The sequence below is a fragment of the Augochlora pura genome, chromosome 11 (genome assembly GCF_028453695.1).
Source record: "Augochlora pura isolate Apur16 chromosome 11, APUR_v2.2.1, whole genome shotgun sequence".
In the NCBI taxonomy this organism is placed as follows: domain Eukaryota; kingdom Metazoa; phylum Arthropoda; class Insecta; order Hymenoptera; family Halictidae; genus Augochlora; species Augochlora pura.
The window spans coordinates 12,085,837-12,111,703 of record NC_135782.1 but is presented as its reverse complement, the minus strand read 5'-3'; the positions used below and the strand labels follow the sequence as shown (position 1 = coordinate 12,111,703).

Sequence of the window (25,867 nt, the reverse complement as noted above, 5' to 3'; positions counted from 1 at the left end):
CACTCACAAAAATGTTGAGCAAAAAAGATTCTGATATAATTGTTTGTGTGTCTGTTGGGATTGGAAAGGAAATCTATACTATGAGATTTCCAAATAGAACCAGACAATAAATTTAGATAAATATTGTTAAATACTGGATAAATTAAAATCATCGATTCAATAAAAACGACCAGGGTTGGCGGATAGAAAGGTTATCACGTTCGATGAGGACAGTGCCAGGCCTCATGTCTCTTTGACTACTCGACTAAACTGGATGGAGTTTGGTTGGAATGTTCTACCCCACTCATCGCAATCACTAGATACTGCGTCTTCTTATTTCCACTTATTCAAGTATTTGTTAAATTCCCTTGACAGGAAGAACGTTAACTCTTTGAACGACGTTAAAAACTACCTTGAGACGTTATTCGTCGAAAACCCTGAGAAATTCTTAGAAGATGGAATCTTTAAATTATGTGAATGATCGAGACAGTTTGTGGAACAAACCGATGCGTAGATAACTAAATATACAGGGTTCCCCAAAAGTTAACTCCAAATCGGAAAAAATGAGAGGTTCCTAAAGTCATTTAAAACTGCTTTTTCCTTAGCGAAAATGCAATCCGTGCCTTTGTTTACGAGTTATTGACGAAAAGTAGCGATCAATGAGGGGCAAGATCACATAATGCGAAGCAGCCGAGTCAATGAGCGGAAGTGGGCTTTGTTCACGACTACATATGAGAACACAAAGTTCTTCAATTCTGATATTTTCTCGATAAAAATAAATTAGAAGTGAAGTTGAAATATCGATAGATATAAGGAATAATTTTTGTTGTAAGGTCTTTGCTACGTAAACCAAAAATATTAAAAGTATTACAATAAAACACATTTCAAATTAGAATACCATTTTAATGCGTGACTGATTCAAAATGAGCTGAATAAAAATTACATAATCTGAGTATGATCACATGTTTTCATAATTCGCGTCGAATAGATCGAGCTGTGACTTTAAACCGCGAAAATTGCTAAATGTTTCTTCATATTTCTTGAACAATAACTTGTAAGTATACAAGCGAGATACAATTATTTAATTTAGTTTTTATACGTTAAATAAGTTAATAACAGAACGTTATAGACGGTTCTCGTGTAAAAGTCGCGTGATAAGGAACGAGTGAGGTTTTCGACCTTCTTCTTTCATGAACCATGAAGGAATTGCGATCAATATCGCCTCCTTTCCATTAATAAGATCCATTATGTAATAATAATATGGCGATAACGAACCAGAATTTTATTCAAATAGATTGTTATGTTACTTCTCTTCATTTGCTACAACAAGTGGATTTTCTTTAAAAATTGTTAATTCTTAACACTTTTCACAGTTTGTATAGAGCAAAATTTTCATATATTTTTGACAAGATATTTTCTATATTTGCAGGACTTAAATAATGTTGTCAAAAGATATAATTTCTGACGTACAACAGAATCATCATTTAATATTGTTAGGATCCTATTCATTAAGTAATATTTAGCACTTAATAATTAAGATTATATTAAATGATTATTTTGTGAAAATGTCTGCGACATAATAACAAGTAATATTTATCACTTGTTATTATGTTGAAAACATTTTTTTATATTTATAAAGATTATATCTATTATGTCAAGGTTATATAATATATTCTGTCATAAGAGAATTTTTATTTTCAAACATTAATCCAACTTAAACAACTTTTAGTCTGAAGAATTCTTGTATATATGTCCTTACCTATAATATGAGTACTTTTTATCAAAAAGTATTATATGTAATAAATTCCAATATAGCTTATGAAGAATTTCCTGAATTTTCCCAAACCCTGGATGTAACTATATGATCTAGCTTTTAATGATACTGTGAATATATCGATCGGTCATAAAACAGTATGGGTTAATTAACTTCTGCGCAGATTTATGTTCATAATCTATAATTTACAATTTACGATACATAAACTATGCATCTTGTCAAACCGATGCGATCAATCTCTCGATTTGTTTCAACGATATTTCATCGACATTATCGATATATCATTAATTATCGATAGGGCGTCGAAACAATATCGTTAACCGATAGCCACATTTCTAATTGGACGGCCAATTAAAAATTACGTGAAAATTTACAGTTTAAGTATCCGATGTTCGAGCAGTTATAAACCCGTTTCGCTCGACTCAATCGACGCTAACTATAATTTATTCGGAGAAAAATTCTGAAGCGTTAGTGTGCGTAACAAATGGTCCTGTGATTGTGAAGCAACTCGAGGCAATATTCCTTTGACGAAAGTCCGTAACGTCGGACGTAGTTCGGCAGGCTGAAGCGACCCGACGCTGTTCCGTTCACTGATCTTAAGACGAGCTTACCCTTGCAAATTGAAGCTTGCTCTGGCTGAGAGGGGCTCGATAGTGGAACCAGAGCAGAGGCCATTAGGCGTCGGCCGAACGTAAAGGTAAAGCGCATCAGGAAATTGCTCGCGAAAAACTGTAAAGCAAAACAGCTTGACGCGATCGAAACAACAACTTATTTGCCAGTTAGGTTCTCCAGCGTACGATTTTCCTATTCTCGATTAACTGCCTGCGCAGACCGAAGGGACTGGCAATTACGACCGTACGAGCAAAGACAATAATTTAGGCGACTTGTTAGATGACATTATTGCGAAGCGAGTGCGCGCGGTTGGTAGGAGTGTGACTGACATTCAAATTGTTACACAATTTGTCGTGTAACGTATCAAAATGGCGACTACTTCCAACACTCGCCAGCAAATGGATTCCCATCTCGAAAGTTGCCTCCGGACACGTTTCTATTCGTATACAGGATGTCCCAAAAATGTCTAAAAATCCAGAAATCGGGGATACCTGAGATTATTTCAAGCAACTTTGTCGTTGCAAAAATTTTCTTTGTTCCATCAATATCCTCGCGCTTAAATCTTTCACTACGGCAGTGTCGTCCGCCGAAGTACTGTCACTGAACGAAAGCTCGCGCCAAAAATATGCACATTGCGTGTGATTTCTGTATATATGTTTTTCTTAGTTTTAAATAACTGTGCTGAATAAAACAATCATTGCTTCAATGTAACAAGTATGTTTACATTTTTAATATGAAAGGACCTACAAAATTATAAAAATACAAAATTCTTTTTGTATTTTGCCTACGGATGCCACTTGTGTACACATAATTTTGATGTCGCATACATGCGGCGCTCGTATCCACAGATCGTCGCGTGGATGCCGCATATATGCGGCGCTGGGCGCGAAAGGGTTAAATCAGGACTCTCTAGATAGCCAATACAGACGAGTCTTCTAGCGAGACCAGGATAAAACTCTTTCTTACTTTTCTCTCTTCATACAAACGCGTGTGAGCACACTCTTATAAATTCAAATATCTCAAATGTTTAATTAAAAAAATCTTATATAATAAAAAGATGTATATTTTAATGTTACCCATAATTTTGCTAAATTTACTAATTTGTTGTCAAAGGTAGTATTTGCAATGTATCCCTTTCGATACGTTTCTTCTAACCATTATCATTGGAATATTTACAGTTTTAACTTGAACTTTAGAGATTATATTTAGTAATGTCTTTAAAACTCCCACATTGCTTTTTAAAAATACTGTTTAATTAAATACACTCTATAATGTTCGCCATAATTTTTCTGACATCTCTACTGAAGTAACGCAGTATTCAATTGCAAACAAATTACAATTGTTAACATTGTTAAAAAATCCTTACTTTAGTAGTAATTAAAATCACTTTAATTTTTTAAAAGAAGTTTGCACAGCAACGAGTAAATTTTTCCATTCCAGTGATATATAAACAATTAGAACTAAATAAAAAACCGGTAACATTTTAATGTAAGAGTACCTACCAAGAAATGTTAAAATCGTGTGGCCTCCGCGTTCACCTGATTCGATGGTTCCGGAACTTTTCGTGGGGCTACTTGAAAGAAGGAATTTACGCAAATAAATCTCGAACAATCCAGGAACTTTGCCAGAACATTCGAGTCGAAGACCGACGTTCCTGATCTGAAACTTTGCGTCAGATCGTGGAAAATACTGTGAAAAAGGCCCGCATTTGTGAACAGTAAAATGGAAATCATTTGAGGGATGTTTTTCACAAATAATCCTAGAAAATCTCCATTAATTGTGTTCCCAAATAAAATAATAGGACATTAAAAATACCCGAGTTTGTGAAAGTTATTTTCGCTTTATATAATTCATTCATATTTTTTAATCGTGTCGTGACTACAAAATATTCGTTATATTCTTAATATTAATTTTATTATGCATCTTTTGCGACCTTCGGTTTATTAGAAGTTGAGTTAATTGCTTCTGCGTTCGTTCTCATAAATTGTAGTATGGTCTTAACGGGACAAGAAGGCTGTTCCATTGCCGCAACTAATAAGAGGGGGAATATGAATACAAAAATGCCTTCTTGTTGCGTGAGGACTATACTTGTTTTCTTTTTATTCATTGCTTTTTCGTATTTTATATACAATTTAGTCTATATCTGTTATATTTAATACAGTTTACACTGTTTATATAGTACGACCCACGTTAATTCTTGTCATGAACGAGATATTGTGAAGAAAGGCGATACCAATAAAAATTTCGTCAGTTATTTTCTGAACTCCTTCGGATCTAATGGTAGATTTATGATCACGGTGACTAGAAGAACTACAGACGTGTGGAGGCATTACAAAATTTACGGATATTGTTACATTATTCTTGGATTCCTTATGCGGAGTCCACATTGCTGTTCGCAGAGAGCTCGCAAGCAGCTCGCAAGCAGCTCGTAACTGCGCTTGCTAGCTCGGAACGTGCCTGGATCTGTTTGCAACAAATTAACCTGTTTTTAACTGACCAGGAATTCAAAGAGAACAAGCTTATAACTGTTCACGAGTAGTGTGCAAGTTATTCACGAGCTTCAGCGTGAACACGCTGATGTTTTCGTTGGCCAACAGCTCGCGAATTGTCTATGAGTAGTTTGAGAAGGGCTCGCGAACTGTTCGCTCCAGTGTACACTCAGCATTGCAATTAACTTGGACGAATTTTAACTTAAATAACGATCTACAGTCTAACGATTACATTTTAACGGGTTTCGAAATTCAGAGAGATAACCAAATTAGTTAAGTGTTTTAGGCTATCAAAGTATTGCCTGACATAGCTTGTATCTTTCCTTCTTAGTTTTTCTGTTATAATATTTTCCTACTTTATATTTTACACAGAAACTAGTAGAAACAGCGTAGACTGTGTATGTTTATGTAAATGCATATGTTTATAGGAAAAAGATCTGATGGATCTTCAATAGAAAATTCTATTTTAGAAGATTCTAAAAATATGTTTTTTTTTGCATATATTTTGTATATTGCATAGTTTGTTTATTTATTAGTCCTATTTCTGTATATTTCATATAGAAGATGTCCCATGTAACACATTTCACAATTTCTAAAGTAATTTCAATATCTGACAAGGATATTTATTAAACAAATGTTGGTCGCTTTTTATTTAGTTATACAGTGTAACAAAACATTTTAAACAATTTTTTCGATAATTGTCAAGATCATATTCATTTTTAGAATAGCTACTTCATATTTTACACGTAATGGTCGAAATATAAATTCGTCTTGATATGAGCTACAATACTGTTAAGTCAAATAAATAATGTGATATTTCAAAAAGGAAGATAATCTTGACAATTATCGAAAACCAATAATTTTTGAAAATTGGAGCATTTTGTATGATTAGATCCTAACGCGATGGGTAATACAGTTAGAGGCGACAATGCTGTTAAAGAAGTAACTACTACTCATACATTCTGTCATGAGTAGATAGTTAAGATTAATTCTATATGTAATAACCAATTCTTTATTAATTTCTAGGCTGTCGAAATCTCTAAAAAAGGCTGTAAGAGTTTCATTCTGACTTAATAAATTTTTCTGCATAAACATCCGTAGACTAATTATTAGGCATCACTACGTAAAATAAGATACTAGTCAATATTTTGTATTGGATTGATGTCGTAATTTATTATTTCGATTTGTTACCGACGGGAGAGTTGAAACTATCTGTGCTTTGATAAAAATTTGTGTATTATAATGCTGCGCGAACCCGTGGTATGGCCGCGATAGATCGTATGCCGCCTCATAGATTTCCGCATTTTCAGACCGACTCGACAGATCTAGCACGTTCCTGGAATAGGAAGCAACCTTAAATCTATTAGGTCCATCTAGAACGTGTTAAGACTCAAAATATGTGCATCGTTTCAGAGTTCCATACCACTACCATGAATGATGCGGGTTACGATGGGTAGCACCCATGAATTTGTAAAGCAGCTTCCCACAATTCTCAGCTCTGTTCCTTATTCATAAAGTTAATATGAAATATTATAGCCCTGGGTGAGTTGACTAACGTCAAGTTATTAAACCTTACCTAAACTGAAATCTTCTTGTATCCTCGAGTGTGTAATAAATATTTCCATTATGTCCATTTTACATTGTATTTTTTAATAAAAGCTATTATTATTTTTGTACAGATACATACAATAACTGAAATACTTTTCCTTAACTTTGCTATTGCTTGAAATTATAAAAAAAATAAAAACCTCATGATTTCTAATTATTTTGATCTATTTTTTTTATCTAAGCCTAAAACGAAAATTTGAATAGCACATTTCATAGACCAACGATAACTAGTAGGCTTATTGAACAATTTTTCAAAATCAGGTAACGTTCACATGAGTTAACGATAAAATGTTTAATATGCGTACAAGTTTCCGCGATCTAGAAGACGCATTTTTAAAACTTTCATTATGGCTCAGATAAAAGAGATAAAAAGCGAGTTTCTCATTTTCTTTTACATCTTAACCAAGTGCACTTTAAAAAGTTATTTTTAGATATTGCTCAATAAATTAATGTTTCTAATATCTCAATAAGATACAAGCCATTTTATCCGCTTTCAAAAGAAGTTATTTTGTTTTAAATATTGTACCACTATTAATGCGTGCAACCGAATATAGATCTTTAGTATGTTTTGGTATCACTGACTTAGATCGAGGAATATAACAATCGTTTCGACATACACATTTATAACACTTATGACTGTTAATTTGCCATTTATTACAACGTCGTAAGTTAAGTACACGTTCTGTAACGGCTGATTAATCACGTTGCGGCAAGTTCGTTGATGACGAATTGTTTCTTTATTCTGAATAAGTAGTAAGTAAAGTTATTTATGTAAGAACCTAAAACATGAGTGAAACAATAAATTATAACAATTGAATGAACTGAATTTATTTCAAATATATGACACTGAGTCAATTTAAATCAAATTGATGCATTTTAAATTTCACACATTAGTCAAACATTGAGTGAAACACTTGTTCACGTCGACGCGGACCGATGGCTCACAGTTAAATTTCTCATCGGAGAATGAATTCCGCCAAATATGTAGCTAGTTCTTGTCATAAGTAATAATGATGAGTATTTTAAAAATGCTTATTAAACTCTGTCATCGATAATTCTATATTTCAGAAGGTATGTAAATAATACAAGTGTAGGAGAATAAATTGAACTTAATTATTTAATTTCAGGTTAATTATTATAGTGCATACATGCATTATAAAATCTCTATGCATTAATTACAATCATATAAGGCCTGATCATCATTTTATATAAAGATTACTTCGTAAAGTGACCTTTTGTTAATAACTATTTGTTCCTCATAATATTCGTTGAGAAAACTCAATTGAAATTAATTTCCTGCTGAATTTTTTGAACACCCTGCTACTAAATATGATTATTTAATCATTTTAACACATCATGCACATAGTTTTAAATAAATATGAAGAAGTGACCTTTTTTGTTTAGACCGTTGATGCCCACACTGTGCACCAACGTGATCGTGTGAAGCAAACGGTGATGCCTATCTTAGCTACTCAATACGCAAACAGCATACAAAGATAGACATCTAATTCGGTCTATTTCTCTTATTGTTTAATCATTTTCCTTGCAACTATTACACTAGAGTATAGGCTACTAAATTCCACGTTGGCAATGACCTTTTTCGAGGTCACGGACTTTCGCGAAAAATATGCGAGTGCAGCATCGATTCTCGAGTCCACCTTGTAACGGGCACTTCCAAGAGATTAGGGATCGATGGCGACTTCCTCGGATTTCCTCAAAGGACAGGGTCATTGAACCTTGATCGCCATTTTGGCTGGTTTAAGCTCGTATGCGACGGTAAATTAGAACGTAGATACATAATTACAGAGTACAGAGTCTGCTGGGAGAATATTATGAAAGTTATAAACGTAACGCCGAAGATTTATTTAGAGGTTATGTCACGCAGCAGTTTCACTCTGTTGTCTTTGACGATATCTGACAATTGGTATAGAAAAAATACTTGTTTTAATTTGTTAATTATATGTTACAGAAGAGTTTTATTTCAAAGTTATAGTAACTTTCAACCCTTTGCACTCGAAGTTATTTTTAAGCCTAGATTCAAAGTAGTTATTGTGATTAGCTGTATTCCCATTTTATATGACTTAGTACAATTTATGTTTATGAGATTGAGTCTTATGATTCGTTAAACCGTTACACTTTTAACACTCTTTTAAATAGAATGGCCTTTAATAATGTCAAAATTATTTTGGAAATGATATAACAATTTTCACCGGCGCCTCAAAAGATCCATTCGAGTAAAAAGAGCTAACATCGAATCCATCTATCGTTGAAAACTATTGAGATATTTGACGTGAAGTGATAGATGTCCCACCCTGATGCCGTATATTCGATTCAAACGTATATGTACATACGACTATTTACGCCAGTATCAGAAATGCAAAGAAATATTTTGTGGTACGAAGCTACGATATTACAACAAAAATTGTATAGCGTCAATAGAGATCTTTCGCATCGTGATGCTAATTATTTGGCTTCGCTATGACCTTGTAAAGCCAGTGAAAGTCAAATTCAAATTTCCAAATGAATCTGAATAGTTTTACTTCTATTTGTATTTTGCATAAATAATAAAATATTTTGCATATTTTTCACAATAAATGGCTTAGTATTTTTATGAAGAGAACAGCGAGCCGAATCAACTAGTACAATAAAGATATTATTCTATTAAAATATATAAAGTTGGCCATCATAATACGTTTTCGATGTGTTCACCAAGAAAAATCTTATTAGTATCAGATTACGTGTCCCCTAAAATCAGTCAAATTTCGTTTGAAACATTCATCATGGATGGACATAGCATCATCGACGACTTCGAAGATATTTGACTGAATCGATTTAAATTGGTGACCCTGTATGTTTTTTAAATAACTGCAAAAGATAACGCAGCTCAAGTAGAGAACTATTACCAAACCAATGCGCCACCGCTTTAGTTAATCAGCCATATCCCATGTTCTTGGTCTGACTTTGAGGAATGAGCCACCGGCACTACTTATCCAAGATACACAAACGTAACTGGTGCCCCTACCACTGTTCGCAACAGACAAGACGTTGTTCCGAACAACATTTACCTAATGCGTCGCTATTGTGTATGTTTATGTTAGATTAAGTTAATACAACGTTTCCTCAGACCAAGTTAAATGATGTTTCATTGGAATGTGCCTACATAATTGACATTTCATACTCCGTAGACGACAATTTTTTATGACGCAGCACCATGGTGCTTATCAGGACGAATTCATCGACCTGTAAACTTTAAATATCCTTGAATGAAGAATAAATTTATTTTGTTTCTCTCAAAAAAATATAAATCTTAATATACTTATCATTAAACCAACCAAAGTAATTCCTGGCATGTATTTTTATATTAACAAAAATAACGAAGATATTTCAACGTGAAGGATAAAATAAACAGTCTACATATAAACATATGTAAATATGTAGCTACAAAGTAGTTTAGCGGTACATGACTAATTGTTTGGTACGCGGAATAAAGGTTGAGAATATTGTTAATAAAAAGGTCGATATTGTTAATAAAATTTTGTTGAAGCATCGCATAACACAAACATGCAGGATGTCACAAAATCCTGTCAGGATCATTGTAACTTGATTCTATTGACCTTGACCTTGACCTCGAAAATTCAAAGTCGAAACTCGAAATTTCTTTTTATTACATCGTATTTTACTTATCACTTCACATTTACATAACGAATTGATCATTTGAGCAAATTTCTATAAATAAACAACGTAACTTGTACAACTAAAAATATAATGCACTTAAAGCTTTATACGGCACCCAATGTTGGTAGTATTTTCATGTAATAAACTTATTGTTAGTACGTGGTTGTCACTGTTCCGTAATAAGCACGTCAAAACTAACATACATACAAATACGTAGCACCTATTGTTAATTATAACCCATTGTATTTGAACACAACGAGTGAAGATATACATGATTACAAAGTACTCTGCATGAAATTATTATTTATGGTATACTTTAAATGACGACCATTGAAGACACAAAGTGACTCATTCATTCAATGGATTCGCGTGCCGTGGTTGTTAAGAGATGAATAAGCAATTAGGTTCAAGACCGAGGCGTTTAATTTATCGTCGCTTATTGTGATATCTTTTTCCCCTCCAGCGTTTTCTACTTGTTTCACCGAATAATGAGATCCATTGAAAATAATGCTGTTATCGTACGAAAATTCATTCACACGATCGTAAGAGAAGTTACGATTATTCGAACGTCACAGTTCGTTTTTATAGTCGCTGACTGTCAACAGTTATAAAAATGAGCCGCTTTTGAATAAACGTATCTCCTTTCCTAAATTGTCCATTTTTGTTTAAAAGTTGAAGGATATTCGGTGAGAATTTAATGTATTCCTAGAGTTCCACAGTTGAGGACACATAAATGTTTGATGATTGGAATTTTAATAGTTTTTTGTTTCAGTTTGTGATCGTTTTTATCTGTATAATATGTATAATAAAACAGGTCTGTCAAAAAATAAGTCGAAAATATACAGAACATTCAAGTTGAAAAAATGATACTAAATAGGAATCAAGTGGCGCGTCTGGTCATTACATTGCAATTTTACTTCCCGTCACACTACAAACGACGCGACATCTTCCACCTCAATTTTCTCAACAACAAAGCCTTAAGTGAAGAAATATCATTTTTATCCTTCGACTTATTAAAAATTTCTAAATTTTTTACTTATTTAACGTATTTTGATGTACAAATTGAATAGTAAAATAGCTCATGATGCCGTTCTGAAGATTTAATAAGAATTTTTGAATATTTATATTTAACAAAAATGCAGCCGTAGTGTCTGTTCATTGTGCAATTCACCCTATAATATTACAGGCGCAACAGAGAAACGAACCGCCTCGCGCACGAATCGCCGATGGAAAGAATGCGTGTTTCCTATATTGGTTATTTCTTACCTATATCTGCTTCTTTTTTACCTATATCTGGTTCTTGTCCGAACCTGCGAAATTTCAGCGAAATCAAAGTGGAACGGTTGAGCAACGTTCTTTGCGCGAATAAACGAAATCTGTATCTACTTCGAAGCGAAACGTCGTCTCAAGTAAAATTTGTTGTATCTCTTTCCGCACGAATAAATCCCGGTACCTCCACACCGAAGGTGGAGTAGAATTCCGAAAGTTCTGTTTGTCCGTACAAACGTAATCGTTTAATAGTATAGCTACACTGGAATACAGAACGCGGAACTTAAAAGGATTACTTCTTAATTTACATTGAATGACTGCAGTTTCGCTCAACTATTAATTACATCGCGGAAGGACAAGTTTCGCCTGGTTCTCCGTTTTCATTTCATTCTAATTACTTCAGAATAAACGGCGAAATATTTTAGCCGGCTATGGAAAATGTGACTTCATAAATTCGCAGCTGGAACAAAGGGAACGCGGCCAACGTAACGTAACGGACGTATGCTGTGTTCAGCGATAATTTTCTGGTTTTGAAACTTAAAACCTAGGGCTTCGGTTGGGCTCGAGATATTTTTCGTTCCGTTGTTTAACTATTTCAGCGTAATACACGTTATTCTTCAACGTTATTTCACGGTGAAAAATCCTGTTCGGTATACATAATTAAATAGCGAACACGTATCACATATCATAATCAGAGGATATATACTTTGAGATTTTTTATTAAATTATATATTTTGCAAAAGTGTTGCATTTATACAAATTGTGAAGAAAACTAAACTTATGCAGTATAATTACAATCACTTGTACACTTTTTGAAGGGACTGCAACAGCTAACTGGTTAAACAATATCGCAATAATGCATCGCTTTTTTCAGACACATTCTGTTCTTTTCTGCTTTTATACACTCCTCTCTCTCTTTTCTAATATTGAAATTTCATTTGAGATTTAAACAAGGATAGTGATTCGTCAAAAGAAGAAAATATGCTCTTCTGTGATTTGCTCTGCTCCTATTTATTGATACAATGAAGAGCAATCATTTCTCCGAAAATGTTGAAAGTATAATGGTCTTTTACAGAATCCTTGGTTTGGTTTCATTATTTTAACTGTATGCAGAAACGCCACTTTTTGAAAAACTCATATCTTATTATGAAATTTTAGAAACGTTTAAAATATAAGAAATGGTGAGACGTAATTGGTGCAAAGATATCAACCTCGACGTTAGACAAGACCGAAAACAAAATTTAGTGACACGGAATCCAATACAATTTTATAACTTGTTTAGTAGAATTGTCGGACGATAAATTGGTGATACTACTATTTTAAAGATCGAAGCATTCTTATTTAAGCTCATTTCCAGATTCGTTCAATAGTGTTGCATAAAAGCGCGTTATTACTTAGTAAAACACACGAAATTAGCAAAATAAAGTTCGTTTATTTTCAATTTTTCAATTTTAGAATTTCTACGATATATTTGTTGAGATTCTTACGATTAAAATGATATTTAAATATGGCTATATTTTACTTAAGGAGGTATTCCAGTCTGAAACATTAAGAAATCGATTTTCTTTTATTTAATTTTCTGAAAGTATACAGTCTCGAAAATAATTCTACAATTTGTGTATGTCAGAATCTAAACTGTACGAAAATGCGTCACTATTGTAAAATAAAATACTCTGTATAAAGAGAGTTTAAAATCTTCTCAGCTAATTACGCTTTTGATTCAGCTTTTTTTCAGAAAGTCTCCTTGCAATAGTAACATATTCACATAAATTAGCTATCATAGTCCAGAAGTAACTTGACCAACTTTCCATTAAGGTCAGAATAAAAGTAGCAGTAAATGTGTATAAAAAAGCAGAAAAGTCACTCGCAATTGTTCCTAGCTTCTGATTGATATCTTCGAAAGTTTCAAGTTCGTAATCTGAATTTCAATTTATTGGAATAGAGGTGATCAAAGATTTGTGTAATTATCATCTTATATGCTTTGTTTTTCGACCGCATTGGCATTTGTCACTTTATATGGCACTCGTACTCGTTATCGTATTGCTCTGACAGGTAAAAGATGTCGCCCCGGCTGGACATATAATGTGGTCCTTAGCTATGCGGGTCAAATATTTCTCTGAGATATTCTGGTCTTACTTATTAACACTATTTTTGCCAAAGGGGTCAACAGTCCTTTTAAGATTTTAATTTGATACTGTTTTAATCAAAGACGTCAAAAGTGTCGGATTTACAATAATTTAATTCAAATAATGATGAATTATAAATATTTAACCAATGGAAAATAACATTTTTTCAAAACACTTGACATACGTTACAAATAGTATAATCAATAATTCATTAATATTCAATTATTTTCTTCATCTAAAATTTAAAGCCATTGTCTCTCTAAACGTTATTTGACACGATACTAATCAATTAACATGTATGCCAAGTTTTCAATTCTAATTAAAATAATCTCTCAAATAAAAAGGCAACTTATAAAATTATAATTTTTAATTATTTCCTAAGTTCAATAAAGGATTTTTTTTAATCAATTTGAATACAAAAGGTATAGTAAATAAAAAAGTTAAGCAAACCGACATCATTTTCTCACCGAGTGTTTCAAGTTAGGGGCGTAGAAGTAGATGCGAAAATATTTGAAACCACCCTAAAGCGGATCCCTGTAATTTGATGTAAACTTCTACTAATAACGGTCACTGTTAAGTGCTTGAAAATTAAGTGTGCACAGTAGATGTTTTTCTCTAATGTTTCTAAGAAAGCATTATATAATACGAACCATGAAGGCTTAATGGACCAAAAGCACGGAAAACGTCCCCGCAAGCGTGCGAGCCGGTAATATAAAGTAACACTTTGGTCCCGGGTGCGTATAAATAATAATAAACATTAATTTGTGAGCTCTTGGGGCGAGCGCATAGAGAATCGGCCATTCACGGTAACGGTCCTCGAAGTTTGCGCCACCATTCCGGCACACCGGAGATATCTAGACGCGTCCCTGCGGAGGAACTACACACTGTGTCTCCGAAAGTGTCCTCCATGGCTCGTTTATGAGGCAGCAAGACAGATAGCGGAAATATTCGCGAAACTATGGAAATTTTGTTCTTGATTTTCCGTGAATTACAGAACAAGTCGGCGGAGATAACCGCTCTCTGCCACCGTCGACAGACGTCGGGCGATCGCTTAAGCTTTTATAAAATTCATCAAATATTATCGACAACCTACAGATTTTACGTATTTACGACAACAATTAGTTGATCAGATATGAGATAATGAGAGCGTTTTTTTCGATCAACTGTTACATTATTGTCAACTTACTGAATTTATTAGCAATTGAACAACTGTCTTGGGTTCATTTGGACTTAGTATACATATACAGGGTATACACAGTGACATTGAACTACCTAGTTTTTTACGATTAATTTATGTTTCTGCAATTTTGGATAAATGTTAATGACAATGATTCCAAGTATACTCGGTTATATTTTTTGTAAACTAGTAGCGTAAGCTTCATATAACGTGTTGTCTTTTATCAATGCATCAGTGACAACTATGTTTCGAGTGCATGCACCTCGATTATTATTATTAGACTGCGAATTTACAGGAAAAGTAAACAATTCCTGCATTTGTTATAAGTAACAGAAGTCAGTTAGGAATTCTTTCTTACTTGTCACAATTTTAGCGAGTCAAAAATAGTACATCCATAGTTTTCAATTCTTTTAATGTTGCAACTGCTCTAAATTGCTATGCATTTTAGACAAATAAACATAAAAAGTATATAATTATAGTGAATATTTATAGACTCAAAGTAACTTTTACGTTCTTAATGATATCTAAACAAAAACTTAACAAAACACCTGATTTATATGTGGAAAATAAAAATATACAAATATAGTTTCTTTTCTGTTTTTGTTCAAATATTAGTAACAATGTAAAATTATTTTGAGTCTGTAATTCTGTACACCACTGTAATATTATGTTCATTCTGGAATGTACGTTTAATATGTGATAAAATTGTTCTCATCAATACTCAGCATTGTTATTACGCCTATATTAATGAATAAAAAAAAAACAAGTATAAGAAATCACAAAAATTCGCATGCAGTGGTGAATCGAACAAAATATATTAAATGATTTTACTTTAGTATTTACACTAAGTATTCTCAAAGAAACTCGAGAAATCGTTTCACGGAAGAAGAAGGACATTTTCAACTAATTTATACTTCTTACAATCAACTAAAAGAATTTTTCTATCACATAAAAATCCGCAGTCTAGTGATAACAATACGTTATACCATACAAGGGAGGATTGATATAGTTCAACGAAATCAGTATGCATTGCATCTATTTGATAAGTTAGTGCTTCGATATTTTCGAAGTAGCATTCGTACTTATTGAGCGGCCAACACACGCACGTTCTATTCGCCGCGTCGCTTCGCGTCGTGTCGCCTGCCTGCGTGTGAGCTCAGGGCGTTACAAGTTCACACTTAAAGGGCTCTGGCTTATCGAGCGGCCACTGCGCCTCTACCACACACGTACCAACTTCAGCGAAAACGTGATATTAGCACGACTTCAATTTCCCAGAATACTTCGTCGATGCAAATGCTACGTTTTACATAATCTAGCATAAGTTAGAATCAGCTACTTGGAAAAAATATACGTATGCAAAATATATATATATACGTTGAACTCAAATGATGCGAGTGAATCTGTCATTTTAACCTTTAAGGTATAACTAAATATCAGGGTTCGACAAACTTTTTCAGAACTTTCTTGTATACTACATTTCAACTGAGCGAATGTGGTAGTTTTCGAAAATCTTCCTATGTCATAAATATTGAGTAAGAATAGATATTAAAAGTGTTTATTTGATTTAATAAAATTAAAAAATTAATTCATGTTAAGGAATGTCGAAAATACTATGCCAACTATTATTTAATGTATAATATTATAATGACATTAATGGTTCTTAAATGATTATGAATCAAAACTAAATCTAAAGCCACTGAAATTTATGCCAATTTATTACAGAAATATTTTAAATCTCACAAATTCTAAAAACATTTCGCTTCTGAAATGAAAGTTCAGACATTTCAACACTTCGAATAAAACAGTACTACTTACGTTTCGATTATCATGTCGCTTCTTTAATTAGCAAATAATATTACATAATATTCCTCGTTAAATCGAATATAAAATAAAGCGACGTTGTATTTATTTTATAGGAACTTTAATAATAAACGTTCCGAAAGAACTTGTTCCCATGCTATTTTTATTGTACAGATTCTAAAATGTCTGTTCTACTTGAACGTTTATTGAAAAAGTTTCCGAATGGTAAGTACTCTTTCGTAAAAGTTCCACATGGACTGATATTTTGTCGAATGGGCCATTTAAGTTCCAACAGACTTTTTCCTACAACGGAAGTTGCTTGTTTATTTCGGACTCTAGTAAAAACAATTACGTTTTACATTTAAGATTTCCTTATCTGAAAAAGCAACGAGAGTGACTAAAGCGATAAAAGTTAGCGAGTACACGCCGTTTTTCGAAGCAGTCGGGTAACCGGCTAATTGGACGAAGAAAACGCGTGCGACTGGTCTCTCGATAATTACTCATTTCCCAAAAGCACCGATATCTAAGCCAACCGTATATGCGCCAAGTACACTGTGCCCTGCGAATGCCCTGGGATTTCCCAAAGAGAATAAGGATGAATATTATTGAAGAAAGAAACAGAAAATTACAGAAAGAACTCCTCGCCTAAGGGGTCTTTAACAAATATACAGAGGTTCACGAAAGTGTTTAAAAACTTTTTACAACGCAATAACTTTCTTCGAACTGGACTAAATGACTCCAATATCTTTTAGATAATACAGAGTCTAGTTCATTGGACAATGACTGAAATGTTCTTTTTTAATTTTCTTCTTACTTGGAATGACAAAAAACGTAACCAAAATTTTCGCTTTTTAACTTTTTATCTGAACCTATAAAAAACGTTTTAAAAGTCCGTTTCGTAAATCTCGATAGCTATTGGAGAGAATTTTCATTTTGTATAAAGATCCGCTTTCTAGTTACAAGTAGCCGGACTAGTGTTTCACTCAACGATTACTATTATGATTAAACTGCGGATGTTTATATAAAATAAGAATTGTTTGCATTAATTGCAACAAACATGACTGAAACGGAAATTTTAAAACTAAATTTTAGTGAGTGAGGTTTGTTTTAATATTCCATAAACTTTCTTCTCTATTGAAAATCGAACCGATGTCTCGCTAATGCCAATTGTGCTCGTATAAATGAATAAATAAATAAATGAATATTATGAGTAACAACATTTAAATCGAAAGAATAATTATTATGCGACGATTTCTTTCAGGCTGATTACAACAGTTGCAGTCCCTGCTTAAAATAAGAATTCGATTTGGCGGGGTGCGATTGTTAGAGAGTTTAGCCAGCACGAATTATAGGCGAGACAAAGTGATCGCAATTCACCGGACGTCCGTTGAAATCATGATCGTCGACCGGGAAACGATGAACTCTGACCTAAGTAGCCGCTTAGAAAGCTAGCCGCCACACAAACGTTAAAGAGTCTTTAACCGAAGGGAGCCTGAAGAACGAAAGGGGAAGCGAACGAGAGAGGAGACTGGCTGAGTCTCGGGGTAGGCGAGCAGCCGAGCATTCCACGCGGACGTCTCGCAGCGTCTCGCAGCGTCGCCAATCGACGAGTCGGCGCGTGCGCCCGCACGCCCTCGAACACACAGCCACACACGTGCGGAGGCACACGCGCGCGCAGTCGGCCGTCTCTGCCTCGTTCTCGTATCCTACGAACGGTGTAGTACGCCAACGTTGCGCGTCGTCGGTGTCAAATAGAGAACCCATTTCCATGAGACGGGAGATGGTGGTGTGTCTCGTGGCTGAGAGGGAAGCACGCAGCATTTCTACATATGCGGCTATGAATTCGCGTCTCGATAACTCTCTGCCTGCGACTTTTTATGTTTCGTTCGTGCTTGAACCGATTTTGCTAAGAATTCAAGCGATGCAACGTCACGATTATCCCCGTTGATTCTCGATACAGATACAGCACTGTTTCCACGCTTTGCGTAACGACTACTGATAAACAAAATAGGAACGTATGGTTTACGATCGAACTGTGTTAACTCTTTGCGGTCGAGTGGCGACTCCAAGGCGCCGCTAAAAATGATCATGTCACGTTTGAAAATCATTTTTATCATATTTATTTACATTTAGAGAATTATTAAGAGCTGTTAACTGTTGCACGAGTCGCGAAATGCAATTGTATAATATATAAAATCCTCCAAGATATACAAAATGGCAACACTACAAGCCTAAACAAATATCTTGGATTTCCACTTAAAATGGCTCCGACTGCAAAGGGTTAACCCTAGAACTACCAACATGGGGATAACGGTTGTTGTAGAATTCACTGTTTGGTAAGTCTGAAGAAGAAAAACGTTAATTTCCTTATTTCAAAAAATTGTTTAGTCTCAAAATACAGACTTTTTGCAGGGAATGTTTGTTCGCATTATTCACATGCTTCGAGAAGTTTGCGCATTTTAATAAAGACTGAATTAGCTGTATGTATATGTATACCTATCGTGCCAACCTGCTCAGTTAAATTGCTTTAACTAACATTTCTGATCATTCAAAAAGGTAAAGTTTCAAACTAATAAAATCATTTTCGAATAAATGAAAACAAGTACATGGAGTTACATTTGGTACTCTGTATATAGAAGTATGTGTATAAGTAGAATGTTCTAAAATTGTTTAAATGGTGAAATAAGGCATGCAATGTGCCAAATATTTTAAAATATCCTGTAAAATGGCAAATTAGTAGATAAGACCTTGTACCTAAGGACGACAGTATATCTATGTATCATGCATTTTGAATATGCGGCAATAAATGCTTTTAAATAACCGACCGCTGGCAGTATGGTTTTTCGTTGAGGCGACTAACCTCATGGGCGTCGTATAAAATGTTGATAAACGTTAGAAAAAGTGCCACGATAAACAAAGTGTTTATGCTCTCACATAAGGGCATATGAGGAAAACTAGTTGTACCTGAATGATGTTTTGCAATATGTTACATGATATATAATAGTATATATTTTTAGACGATGTATGTACGTAATAACACTATTACATTATTATTACGAAATTAATCGTCAATGTTAATGAATATTATTCATGACCTCGCGTTGGAGAGGTTAATATTTGAATTTAAATATCTAAAGGCTGTTTCCAGGAAATTTTGCAAAGAAATGTTTGTCTGCTCCTAAGCAAACGACCCGTAATATCGGCAGAGGTATAATAGAAATGTTTTCTGAACACTTTTGGAAGGACCCATTGAAGGGTTCGTTGAAGGAACCACTCAAATAACATCGGGCTGCTAATGCGACGTCAAAAAATGAAACAACAATAAGGACTGCATTCAACTCGGCTTCAAATTCTTCTAAATCCACTAAATGTATCATTATAGGAAGCACGACGTTATTTAATTTCAGCATTTCTAAGTCGATTAATGCAAACGTAACTCACAGTCACTGTGTAGCTGTACTTGAAAGTTCGTTTTCAGAGGAAAATTTGCATAAATGAAAAGTACAATATTTGAAAAGCGAGCTGCTAAAATTTTACGATCAAATTGGCAAAGATAACAAAGTTGCAGACCATAGCTATAGCGCGATACGGCAGAGTTTGAAACACAAAGCCTGGGATCTCCAAACGTGATTTTCCCGAAACATCATTTATTGAGACCACTGTGACGGATAACTGGAAAACTAATTGACCGAACAATTTCCACCAAAGCCTATTCAATTCATTATCTGCTTGTCCAGATAGTACTATACCAACAATATTAACATTATTTTTTATTTATAAAACGTATCTTTTCAACAATATATTGTCAGTTTTTTTACGAAAAATGATTACTTTTTCGTGTTAAACAAATAAACTATTGAACTTTAGTAAAATTATTCATGTTCTGCACTCGCGTAACTATGACAGGTGCTACACGTCACGCAAATGTGGGCTTTCACGTCGACCAGATTGACATGATTGTACGCTCACCGATGAGAAATAAACAAATGCAATTAAAAAATGCTTTCTTGTAGTTTAAAGATATATCTGTACATTTAAAGAATGTATGTTCCTATATCGTTTTGCAGGAAAAATTTATAAAAGTTGGTTTTTATTAATCGATTACAATCGTTAATTGATTACAAAATTTAAAGTAAATCAGACAATATTTACAACAGTTATCAAGTGTTTATTAGAAAAATTCCTAAAATCTTTTAAACGTTTAATACGATCCTTCTTTGTAACTCTACTGTAAGAATTGTTGATTAGCAAAAATCTGCAATATAATTCTAGATGAACATTATTGGCAACCATTTGAGAGAGTTTTGCAGCCAAAGTAAATACATCGACCGAAATAATGATAAATTACCGAGATCATGATTTCATTAGTTCTTTCGCGTAAATAAATTTTTTCCATATTTCGAAGCGTTCCATAAATAGTAACGTGTCAAAACCTACAAGGAATGATGTATAACACGAAATACAACTTTACTTGAAGTTGGGTAGCATTGATGTTACATTCTCTCTACTTTTTCCTTATTCTACAACATTTCAACTTTAATGTAAAAAAATCATTATCGCTATACCTTATTTCTATCAAAATTCTGTGATTTTGACACGAACTACGTCACGTTATAGCACTGCAAAGATACAGTGAATAACCAAGTAAATATTGTTCGCTTCGTTATTAATAAGTTTTAATAATTATTGAAATACAGGCACAATAATATTAAGTGAACCCATTGCACAGAATTTCCAAATTTTTGTTATATTAATGTAATACTAGTAAGCAATTCTCTTTTATCAGCTAATCAATTTTTATGGCTGACATATAGACACGACTCTAGCTTGAGCCCTTGGCGTTTTGATACTACTTCACTTATGGTCCTATCACTACAGTTTTGCAATGGATATTTACTAATTTTCGCAAACATTATATAAATCACTGTAAATTTAATGTACATAATTCTAATAATTGTAAACATCTTAGAACAATAACAACAATAATTTCAAAATGAAATCTAACATTATAAATACAATATATAAATATATATAATAATATATATAATAAATACAGAAAAAGATAAAATCATATTGAATTTGTGATTCTTTATATGCAAAGATTATTTTATTGTATTTTTCCTTTTAACAAACGTAAATAAGAAAATTGTTTAAGAAGCTTGTATTAAATTTTCCATGTTTCTGTTTCAGCTTCAATTATATAGGTAGAAAAGTATAACAACTGAAAAAGGAGCAGAGGTAGTTCGTAGTTTTTATCGTTACTTTCCAGCCGACAGAATTTCAGAATTTTAGCGAATAGACGCCGGAACCACTGGCTATGAACTGCTCAGAAAACAGCCCTCCCCCCTAACACTACTTCCGTCGTATTTCGAGACTGGCGGGCTTCCACGGACCACGGCACGTTGCATCGCTTGGTCATTGGCCGTATTGTGCCATCTGCTACTGTGAAAGTAAGGTCTGTTACTCTATTTCAACACGCGAACCTGAGACCTATAATTTTCACTCTTTTGGATATTTCAAACACGTCAAAGATGTATTTCTACCGTACACCGATAAAACAGATGCTATCAATTAATTGTTGCATTTGTTAGCAAATGCTATCAAAATATTGTTGAACGCGTGCAATACTTTTCATTTTTTATATGTATTATGTTTAGAAAACAGTTCGTACACGTTATATTATAATAATAATTGTCGACTCGAATTTTATTTAAAAGAACTTGTAACTACAGATCTACCAGATACTAGTTTTACATAAATATTTAAAAACCAATAGAACCTATATATATATATATATATGTTTGTGTGTGTGTGTGTGGCTTCAGACGATATCAAAAGTCAGGACAAATGAAAATTTCTGAAAACGTACCAACATGAAGCAAAAATGTTCCATTTAGAAAAAGTCGTTCAGCGATGAAACAATTACAGAAATACATTAAAGGAATTTGAAGCATATCTCAAGAAGGTCTGCTAACAATTTCATTAATCATACGCTGTTTGTTGTCCTTTCTCGTTCGTTAAGATTAACGATGTATCGTTTACTATGACAACGCGTTGTCAAAATAAAAGACCGTGTTTTCGAGTAGAAACAAATATACTTCTCTGTGGACAGAGAGCAGCTTGGACACGCCTACCGGCTGGCCTTATTTCGATCAAAGACGCTCAGACGGCTTCAGAAATTCACGACTAGTCATCTTCTAAATTCTTCGCGTTTTCTGTGCGATTGCGGTAAAACTTTAATAACACTCGATAGCGAGCCTCGCCATAATATTCGAATATTTTGCAAACCGATAGTTCCCACGAAAGTAATCGTAGTGCGAGATCAAAATTCCATGCGATTCCTAGTAACGAATTTACGAGGAAAAGTCGATGCACGTAACGAATAGAAAACGCGACATTTCCGTGGACGTCAACGTCAATTAAAATCCGGCCAAGAGTTCGATACTCCGGGCGTTCGATGAACCGGCCAGAAATACCAAATCCCGAGAGAGCACGAACGAATAAAGAATTCAGGAACGTCGCGGCTCCAGCCGATCGATGAACAGAAATTCGGGAAATCTTACATAATTGACGAGCGCACAACGGTCCGGAGTCGACCGAATCCGGTCACGGTACTCGAACGATTCTCAAACGTCACACGCAGGCGAACCGTCTGCCCCATCGGACACAATGACACAACGAGACCTATCAGAATGATCGCCGCTAATCATTTGGTTCCGTCTCGGGCGGGAAGACAGATGCACGCGAACCAGTCGCCCGACATATCGATCCGCCCCGCGCGTCGTTGGCTCGTGGAAATTCGCGAAACGCGCGAATCATTCGACGAGAGGGAAAAAAGGAAAGCGAGAGAAAATGGGAGAAGCAGGCCGCGTCGGGGGGGGGGGGGGGGATGATCCGCAGGGAAGAGAACAAGAGAAAGGGAGAGTGGGAGAAAGACAGCAAGAGAGAGAGAGAGAGAGAGAGAGAGATAGATGGAGAGCGATCTTTCGTCCTGCTTCACGTGGTTTCTATTGATTTACTACGACGCTTCGTTTTTGCGAAAGAACACCGCTTCGACGACGGTGGTTGCTTCGTAGCGAAAAGTTCACCGATCGATCGATCCACTGTCAGTTGGAATCTCGCACGCAGCCCTTGTGTGTCTCGTGTATAGTCACGTTGCCTCTGCAACAGTCTACTCGGCCAGTTCAGTGACACGATACACTATACGACGTGTATGGCTTTAGCCAGGCTTCAGGGTGCTGACTGCCGACACCGGTTGTTTCCGGTTGTGCCCCAAAGAGCACACCACTCGATTCCATAATATGCTTACGGAATTGCGTGACTTCGCAGTCCCGCAAGCAAGTATTTACGTTTCATTACCATCGCACGAGCAGAACAGAAAGAATTAACCGCAGTGGACGGATCGAGGGTAACACCCCAGCAAAAAGACGACGCTTCTTACTTTTCTCTCTCTCTCTCTCTCTCCCTCTCTCTCTCTCTATCTGTCGTTGTAAAACAACCAAGACGAAACACGACACGAAGGTCCCGTCGACAGAGAGGGAGAGAGAGAAAGATTCAACGTTTGTCAAACTGTGTCAAAAAGATCGTCCAAAGCTCACGTCAGAGGGTGGCGAGTACCAAGGACACGCAAGCGAGAAAGAAAAATGGTAAAATAAAGAGAATGGTAGACAGGAGGCGAAGGGGTGGAAAAACGAGCAGGTCGCAGGCCGCAGGGCGTACGGGCTACATCCGTGGCTCCTTACTTCGGCAAAATCAATAACCTGTTTGGGGGTGTAGGAGAGAACCTAAGGAGAGAGGCCATAGCATGGCACCGCCGCACTAGGTGCCACGATCCAGGTGTGTTATAAAATACGTACGCGTTCCAGGTGCGAGTATCCGAAGATGTCCTTTCACCGGAGAGCTGATAATCGCTGAATTTGGGAGCGGAGATTAATCGGAGGAACCACTCCCGAAACTTCTGGCACCTGTGCGATACTCTTTGGTGAACGAGATGACACGTTCTATAGTCCGATCGGTTCGAACGGATCGTTTGTGTCGGAAGATCGAACAAAACCACGACACAAGACGGACATTCACTGTCTAATAATATATGCCGGGTTAGACGTTCGAAAACTAGCCCTGTCACAGGCTCACTATGCACCGGTACATCGACGACTTTTCATTGAGCGTAACTGAAAATCCTCGACGATGACAACGGCACTGACAACCAAGATGTTCCTTCTCCGGAATGTTGCCCCCTGTCTTCGTCACCTCGCGGGTTGTTACGGCTAGGTTTCTTTATCCGAATTGCGCGCTCTTCTCTCTCAACCGGAAAGGAGAAGACATGCAACCCCAAGGCTCGGGGTGGTTCGTATTCGAGTACTTCCGATCGCTCGGATCCGAATCGTTCGCGTAGCCCGACTCGTTTCGCGATTTTTCTGTCAGACGAAAGCTTCTCTGCAGCGAGAGGGAGCGAGAAGACAGAGAGCGCAGACAGCAGCACGACAACGACACGCGTCGTTCGAGTTGACGCGGCTGTGGGGCGCGGACCACTACCTCGACGAGCCTCCCGGATCGTTGGATAAAACTTGGTGGGGCCGTTCCGGTCGGCGTGCAAACTCCCCACTCTCTCTTTGCCCCTACCATCTACACTCGGCCGATGTTCCATTCCCTCTCCAACCTTACCCTCCCGCTCGTCTTTCCTCTCTTTCCGACCAATCGCACCCCCGTCTTTCCTCCCCTCCCTGCTGTCCAGACGCCGCGCCGCGCCGCTCCGAGTCGCGTCGAACCGCGTCGTCATCATCATCCCTCGACCCTGCAGGGTGCGCGACGCGCGAGCGCATGTCCTTTGCTCCGCTGCGCTCTGTTCACTGCTCTCCTCTGCTCTTCTCTGCTCTGATGTGCTCTATTCTGCTGCTCTGATCTGCTCTCATCTGTTCGGTTCTTCTACTTTGCTCTGATCTCTTTCGATCTGCTACGATTTCCTTTGCTGCGCTCAAATTAGAGTTCTGATCTATAAAATAGACGGCTTGAGTAAACAAAAATTACCCGCGTACCTCGCGAGTAGACTGCGGATTGAAAAAGTGTAGGTGGATGGTAAAATAGTGATGAAGGGAAACTAAAAATCTGGATATGACAATTACAACTTATTAGAATTATTTAGGAAACAATATTACACTTGACACCTACATTTTGCAATTCATGCAGACGATGTTTATTTATCATAAAGATCCGCAGTACACTCATAAGATAATCGAACTGAACTTTCAATTACTTCGGATCCATATTTATCAAGTCTGAGATTTTTAGAACCATTAAATTCAGCAATATCTGCCAGGCGATGCCAAATGATGTAAATAATTCATTCTATTTAAATTCA

General features: G+C 35.7%; 1 protein-coding gene across 1 annotated transcript in view; it reads right to left on the bottom strand.

Moving 5' to 3' along the window:
- Window positions 1–24,837, bottom strand: part of LOC144476690 (neural-cadherin) — a 573,745-nt gene extending 548,908 nt beyond the window's left edge. The window contains exon 1 of the mRNA XM_078193815.1: window positions 24,366–24,837. The gene's annotated coding sequence lies outside the window, so the exon portion shown is untranslated. The remainder of the gene's footprint in view (window positions 1–24,365) is intronic.
- Window positions 24,838–25,867: the final 1,030 nt, after the last annotated feature.